Source organism: Cervus canadensis, chromosome 2 (genome assembly GCF_019320065.1).
Source record: "Cervus canadensis isolate Bull #8, Minnesota chromosome 2, ASM1932006v1, whole genome shotgun sequence".
In the NCBI taxonomy this organism is placed as follows: domain Eukaryota; kingdom Metazoa; phylum Chordata; class Mammalia; order Artiodactyla; family Cervidae; genus Cervus; species Cervus canadensis.
The window spans coordinates 20,316,108-20,324,064 of record NC_057387.1 but is presented as its reverse complement, the minus strand read 5'-3'; the positions used below and the strand labels follow the sequence as shown (position 1 = coordinate 20,324,064).

The window sequence follows — 7,957 nt, the reverse complement described above, 5'->3', positions numbered from 1 at the left end:
AAGCTGATACAGTCATTATGGAGAACAATATCGAGATTCCTTAAGAAACTAGGGAGTAAAACTACCAAATGACCCAGCTCTCCCACTACTGGGCATATACTCTGAGGAAACCATAACTGAAAAGGACACACGATTCCCAATATTCATCACAGCAATACTGACAATAGTCAGGCCATGGAACCAACCTAGATGAATGGATAAAGAAGTTGAGGTATGTATATATTAAAAGGAACAAATTTAAGTCAATGCTGTGAGGTGGATGAACCTAGGGCCTATTATACAGAGGGAAGTAAGTCTGAAAGAGAATAACAAATATCATATATTAATGCATATATATGGAATCTAAACAAATGACATTGATGAACCTATTTGCAAGGTAGCAATAGCGATGCAGACACAGAGAACAGATGTGTCATGGTGGGGAAAGGAGAGGATGTAATGAACTGACAGAGGCACATGGAAACATATACATTGCCATACCTAAACTCGAAAGAAAGTGGGAATTTGCTGTATAACAGAAGGAACTCAACCTGGGGCTCTGAGACAACCTAGAGAGATGGGATGGCGCGGGAGGTGGCAGGGGGTCAAAGAGGGAGGAGACATATGTATACCTGTGGCTGATTGATGTTACTCTATGAAACCAGCACAACATTGTAAAGCAATTACCCTCCAGTTAAAAATAAATAATTTTTTAAAGTTCAATGTAATATATGTGCAGTATGTGTAGTTGTTAGGCTGTGAATAGCAATGTCTACACATACATTTTTTTCCTTTCCAGAGAGTAGATTGATAATCAATTACCACCACACTATTGACTACTGTATATCTTTAAATTATCTGGCCCGTCATTCTTTGCGTCTTTATATTAGATACAGTTTCAATTGGAAATATAATTTCTGGTATCCTTGAAAAAGTGTCTCAGTACAATCTTGTTGAACTGTAGGTTTCCCCAACACTTGTCACCCTACGGTTTTCATTCTCTTATTATTCTCAATTATGTCCATAGCTTTCATTTTTTTTTCTTTTGAGTCTTTCTCAATTTGGGTTTTTACCTTTGTTTTGTTGGAACAAAACCTCAAGAAGCTACATCAGAAAATATATTTGTGGAAATTACATTATTTTATTCATATTTGATTAATAGTTTAGCTACATGTAACATTGTAGGTTGAAAAAATATTTCCCTTTGGAATTTTAGAGGCGCTGCTCTTTAACTCTTTGAGCACGCATATTTGCTGATGATTTCTTTTCTGCCTCATGGTTTACTTAGCCTCTCTTCCACTTGTGCCCCAGACAGTCAGCTTCTCTCCTAGATAACCACTATTACTAGTTTCTAAGTAAAATCTAGCAAACTCTCATGTAGATATTACATGATTTTCAGAGAGACTCAGAGATTCAGCTTGCTACAAATGCTTCCATTTGTAAAATGGAAAATATCTATTATATGAAAAAATATCCATTATTTGGAAAGAATGAGGACCATTTGTCCTTTAGTCACTTTCTCTGTTATCAAGAACTAATTATCCCTCTTTCTAAGTCAGCAACCTCAAAAGCACCTTTTTCTTAAGAAAGCCTAATCCTCCTTCAACTTACCAAACATACGTGACAACCCATAGAATTTATTGGTACAAATATCTTGGAATCCATTAGCAATTCATGAAGAAAGAAAAGCAAGTATAAAATTATGTTGGTAGTACTGCTCTAAGTCACATATTCCTTAGATAATTCTCTTACTCCAGCAGGTACCACCTAGTTCCTAAAACTTCATCATGAAAAGAATGTTGTGAAAGCACCTAATCCATCTCAAGACTTTCCTGTTCCTTCCAGGATTCCTGAGGATGTCTGTTTCCTAATAGTGATCCTGGTGACTCCATTGTGGAATCTCAGAGAACTAGGCAGGAACAGCTGTCCTCATTTTGGTTCTCTGAGAGACTGAGAAAGAGATCAGGAACAGGACTCAATCCAAAGAAGTCCCTACCTCTTCAAACATCAAGGTTACGCCATTGAATTTTTTCTGAACTACCTCAACCCAGTCAAGATAGAAACATAGCAGATGCTACACAGTCTTCTTTCAGGAAAGAGCACAAGCTGAGAAATCTTCCCTCAGGCAGTGGAGAAGGAACACCTCTGTTACTAGTAAAATGATGTGGATTCTTCAAGTGCCTTCAAACTGACTCCATCTAACCAGAAGTGATAACAGCTAGAAGAAAGACAGGAGCAGGTCAGAGGTCTTAGCGAGGGAGACCTTAGACTACACAATGCTATTCTTTATAAGATTTGGAGCATTTTTGCATTCTTGATTAATTATTTTGAGTACTTATTCATAACTATTAGTTTTCCTACCTTTTAGAGCTGACATATTTAAGTTTTAAATTTATTTTTAATTGGAAGATAATTGCTTTACTATGTTCTGTTGGTTTCTACCACGCAACAAAGTGGATCAGCTCTAAATACACATAGATCGCCTCCACCTTGAGCCTCACTTCCATCCCACTGCCACCCATCCCAGGCCTCTGGGCTGTCACCGAGCACCAGGCTAATGTCCCTGAGCTATAAAACAACTTTCCATCAGTCATCTATTCTACACGCGGCAATGCATGTATTTCAGTGCTACTGTCTCAATTTGTTCCACCCTCTCCTTCCCCCACTGTGTTCACAAGTTTGTTTTCTACATCTGCATTTCTATTCCTGCCCTTGACAGAGGTTCATCAGTGCTATTTTTGTAGATTCCATACATATGTGTTAATATACAATATTTGTTTTTCTCTTCCTGACTTAGCTCACTCTGAGTAAAAGGCTCTAGGTTTGTCCACCTCAATTCAACTGACTCAGATTTGTTCCTTTTTATTGACTGAGTAATATTTCATTGTATATATGTGCCCCAACATCTTTAACCACTCATCTGTTGAATGACATCTAGGTTGCTTCCATGTCCTGGCTATTGTAATGGCACTGCAATGAACACTAGGGTACACATGACTTTCTGAATCATGGTTTTCTCAGGGCATATGCTGGGCCATTTGGTAGTTTTACTCCTAGTTTTTTAATGAATCTCCATATTGTTCTCCATAGTGGCTCTATCAATTTACCTTTTAAGAAAAGTTTTATTGTGTTAGGAACACTTAACTAAAAAATATTGTCACAACCTGACAGTAGACGTTTATTTTATTTGGTGGGAAAGATTAGGACTCCAAGCCTAGGAGACAGCATCTCAGTAGCTCTGAGAAAACTGTTCCCCTTGGAACATGGGAGTGGGAGTCAGGCTACATACAAATTTACAGCAAAGGGAGCAGGCAGTCTGAATGTCAAAGATCAGATAACAAATGAAGGAGTTTAGCATTGTATGTATGGGAAGATTCAAGCCTCTGGGCTCACTGAATTCATTTCTTTGGTCTGTGCCTCAGCTATCTGGGCCCAATCCTGTTTCCTTGTTCCCCTGAAGTAGTGGCAGCCGTGGCAGATGTCTGCTCCTTGTGTCCCCCAGCTCCTCAGCATCACGATGGCGGTGGCGGCATCTGCTGGACTGAGCTTTGGGAGCCCACAGTCACATGTGGAGGCCAGAAATCGCTGATGGCTGTGACATTTCTTGTTTATTGATTTGGCAGTAGAGCTTTGCATTTTACTATACCTATTGATTAGCAACACCCTGTTTTACTCCATGCCCATCCTCCCCCAGTTCCTGGCAACTACTACTCTATTCTTCATTCCAGGACCTTGACTGCTTTCGATACCTCACATAAGGGGTATTGAAGTACCTGTGGTACTTGTCCATCTGTTTCTGGCTCATTTCTCCTGGCATAATGTCTTCACAGTTCGTTCATGCTGTCTCATATGACAGGATTTCCTTCTTTTTAAGAAGGAATAATAATCCCTTGGATGTATATACTACAGTTTATTTATCCATGCATCTGTTGATGGACATTTAGGTTGTTACCACACTTGGCTACTGTGAGTACTTCTGCAGTGAACTTGGGAGAGTTATTGTGTTTTTGAGACTTTGATTTACCTTATTTTGGGTAAATAGTTTAGATGCAGAATGGGAAAAATTTATGATACTTCTATTTTTTCTATTTTTAACTTTTTGAGTAACCTTCATATTCTTCAAAATGGTTACACAATTTTGCCATCCCACTACGAGGTACAAGGGTTCTTTTTTCTCCATCATCTCACCAACATTTGTTATTTTGATTTTTTGATGATAATCATTCTTCAGGTGTGAAGTGATATATCATTGTGGTTTTGATTTGCATCTCCCTCGTGATTAGTATTGATTTTAAACTCCTGTTCTTGTCAAACCCTCTATTACTGGTTTAAAGCCAACATTATAGCCACTATGTCTTTCTCAATTGATGACTGGTTTTATATATATATATATATATATATATATATATATATATATATATATATATGTATATATATATGTCTTCTTTAAAGAAAGCTCTAATCATGTCCCTTACCTATTTAAAATTGAGGTTATTAAATTTTTTTCTATTATGTCGTAGGAGCTTCTTACATACTTTGGAAATTAACCACTTATCATATACATGGGGCTCACATCCTTAAATCTTGTAACCAGGAAGAGTTAATTTTGAATTGATGCTGGATCAGCTTCTGTGATTTTAACCCTCATCTTGCCACCTTTGTTATTGTAAGCATATGTAATGGGCTGCCTTTGGGAGATAACCTGAGCTGCCTATCTGTGAAGGACTGTAAGGAAGTGAATCTAACACATTCCCCCGCCTGAGGCTTGCCATACTAGGGGACATTTGCAAGGATTGAGTAGTCTTTTGCTTTGTTTCCTTACCTGCACCCCATTTCTGATCCATAAAAGACCCTGGCAACTAGGCCCCAGCAAGATGATTATTTTGAGGCACTAGCTTGCCATTGTCTCAGCCAGCGGGTTCCTAAATAAAGCCCCTTCCTCGTCTAAACGGGTTCCCTCATAGCTCAGTCGGTAAAGAATCTGCCTGCAATGCAGGAGACTCGGGTTTGATTCCTGGGTGAAAACGGACATTTTTCCTTTCATTATTTCATTTTCCTAGGCTAGACACCTCATCTCAGATTCACTGCAGCGAGCAGAGCAAGCTTGGACTTGGTAACAGATTACGTCATGTGCCTTATATTAGACATTTTGTTGTTTCCATAGCAAAATGTTGAGGCCAGTATAGCTTTTGTCGCTAATTACAGCAGTGTTAGTTATCTGATCTTCAGGGTGGTTGGGAAATATTTAATGTCATAGGTACCGGTGCCTATAGACGTCTGCATACCCAGGGCACTCAAGGTCCCCCATGGACGGTTTAGTGCTTAGTATTAGCTGAAGGGTTGCTGGGTTTCAAATAATTATACTAATAAATATGGGGTCTATGTCATGCTTAGTTTATTTGTTTAGAGAAAAATATCCATGGATTGAATGGCAGGGTCAGTGACTCGTGGAGCTTCATTCCCTGAGTATACTAAGAATGTCTGAAAACACACTAAATGTCATTTCAAAAAAAAAAAAAAATGGCCTGATAGAGTAATTTGAATTAATTATTGTAAAGCGGCACAGCATATTTGCAGAGTATTAGTGGAAAAGCTTCTTTATGTATGCATACAGCCGAGACAGTAAGTCAATTTTGAAGATAATGAGAAGAAAGGAATTTGAGTTTTTAGTAGATTACAAGTTGCTCATGGTCATGTGGCTGCGGAGACCAGATCAGTGTATAAATCTGCAAAAGTAGAGCTTCAGCAAAAGATCTCAACTTGTGCCCTTATGGCCTAGAAAACTGAAAGATCAAGTTGTCCTCTCGAAGTCCATGAATGGAGCCATGTGAAAACACTCCTGGCATGAGACGGCCAACACTAGAAACTAGAAAACTAGAAAAACAAGATAAGACTTTGTGGCCCCAAGTCATTTAATTGTCAAGAAAAGCCTAGAGACCACTGGGGCATGGTGTGAGGAACGTGAGATTAAAAAAACTGTGGGTAGGGGTTAAGATATGTGAGGTTAGTAAATCCTAGTCTCGACCATCAAGGGAAACAAAGCTGGATGCTAGCAGGTGAAACGGAATATGGAGTAAGTTTTACACAGCAAATCCTTGGGGGCTGGGGAGTGGAAGAATCACCAAGTCTGACAACTATTGTTGTCAAAGCAACACTATTGTCAAAGAATTCCTCATATTTCCTAACCGGTGCATAACAATGGCACAGGCAATATGTGACAAGGTCTCCAGTGAATCACTCTGCACTTCCTTAGTGAAGGATAAAGAAATCTATGGACAAGGGAGATCTGTGATATCAGCATGAGTGTGGCAATTTATTTTTGAGATTGCAAGCGCGTAGTATTTTGGGTGGGAAACAAGTGCATCATGCCAGTCCTGGGATGGTCCCCCTGGGTGGAGCTGCCTGGTCCTTATAAAAGGAGTCTCCATCACAGGGCTGTCATTGTCGTGACGGTCAAAGGTCTTCTTTGGAGCCTCTGGTGAGCACAACTCTTAGAGATCTTTTGGGAACTTGAGTGGTAGGGTTTAATCTGGGGGAAGAAGTGCCTTTAATTGAAGCAATTAGTGTTCTGTATGGGACAAAGGAGGTAATGAGGATTTAGGGGTAAACTTTTGGTATTTGGTCATGAATGTGATCTTAAATGTGAGGAGAAAATGGAGTCAGAGGCACAGTCTTAACCTGAGAGAGAGTAAGGGAGATGAGATACAGTGCTATAGCACAGCATACATTAGTTCCAAAAGCACCCTTCTCAGCATTCAATCCCATTGAGGGCCTAATCTGGGCCTTTGCATTTCTCCTCAGAAGCCCAGAGTCAGGTCAGTTTGGCCAGAAACCAAGATTTCATGGGAGAAATAAGTAGAGATTTGTTTGGGGATTGGCTACAAGTTTATTATCCAGATTCTTCTTGAGAGTATGATTGTATTTGTACAACGCCTCTGTAGGCAATTTTGTTTTAGAAAGTGGTAGAAGGAGAGACTAACCAGAAAAGACTGAAGGTCTGAGGGCAAGAGATGCTAAAAAAGAAGGGAAAAGAAGCTATAAAAAACCTGAAAGACTGTATTAGGAATCCAGAAGAGTCCTTAGTGATGGGAGGGTTTTTGGCGCAGCTAAATGTTCTACCATTCAGACACTCAGTTATGAAGAATGTTGTCTGTTTCTATTTCAGATTCTTTGACACCCAGGAAGGATGTCTCACCACCATCATCCACATCAGCATCAGCAGCATCACCATCAGGTCAAGGAGCCCTGCCATCCTCCTCCAAAAGTGTGCACACAGAAGTCCCATGAGCCTTGCCCACCTCATCCATGCCCACCTCCAGTGAGCCAGCAGAAGTGCCCTCCTGGGCCACCATGCCCACCATGCAAGCAGAAGTGTCCACCCAAGTGAAAGTAAAGGCACCAAGATCCAGGCTCTTCCATTGTCCTCCCTTCGACCATGGTGACGGATTCTATCTTCCTTAATCTTCCTCCTGGAGTGACAGCCGACAGAGAAAAGGCTTGGCTCCTGAAGCTGACACCACGTTGTTGGAAGAGCAGCAGGATCATCGCTTGATCCTCTTTGCCATGTGCCTGTCTGTTATCCGCGTGTGATCTCTACCCTTGAGCCCTTAGTGTGTCTGTTCCTTTGCTGCTCCAATAAAGCATATTCATAGCCCATTATGTATTTATTTATTTCATTCTTTCTTTTGTTTTTTGCATATAGTGTTTTTCATCTCTTCTGTCAACTACAAGTATTCTGAGTGTTCCTGTTCATTCCGATTGGATTATCAGATTAGACTTTTCCACCACTGCGTTCGGCTTTGCCTGAATGTCTTTTGGACTGGATCGATCAGAGAATTCCTTCATTGGTTTCAGACTTGTTTCTATCTTTGTCTACTTTGAAGACCCTGAAAAGAATTCTCTCAGTCTCAGTTTCCTGATTTGAAAACCAGTAGGCAAGAATCTATTCAACTCAGTGTACTCATAGAAATTAACTTAC

At 40.0% G+C, this 7,957-nt stretch overlaps 1 long non-coding RNA gene across 1 annotated transcript; it reads left to right on the top strand.

The window, feature by feature from the left end:
- The first annotated feature begins 6,273 nt into the window (after window positions 1-6,273).
- LOC122434983 lies at window positions 6,274-7,635 on the top strand. Its single transcript, XR_006267515.1, has 2 exons — window positions 6,274-6,457; window positions 7,145-7,635. It is a non-coding gene; the product is annotated as an uncharacterized LOC122434983 (long non-coding RNA).
- The last annotated feature ends 322 nt before the right edge of the window (window positions 7,636-7,957 follow it).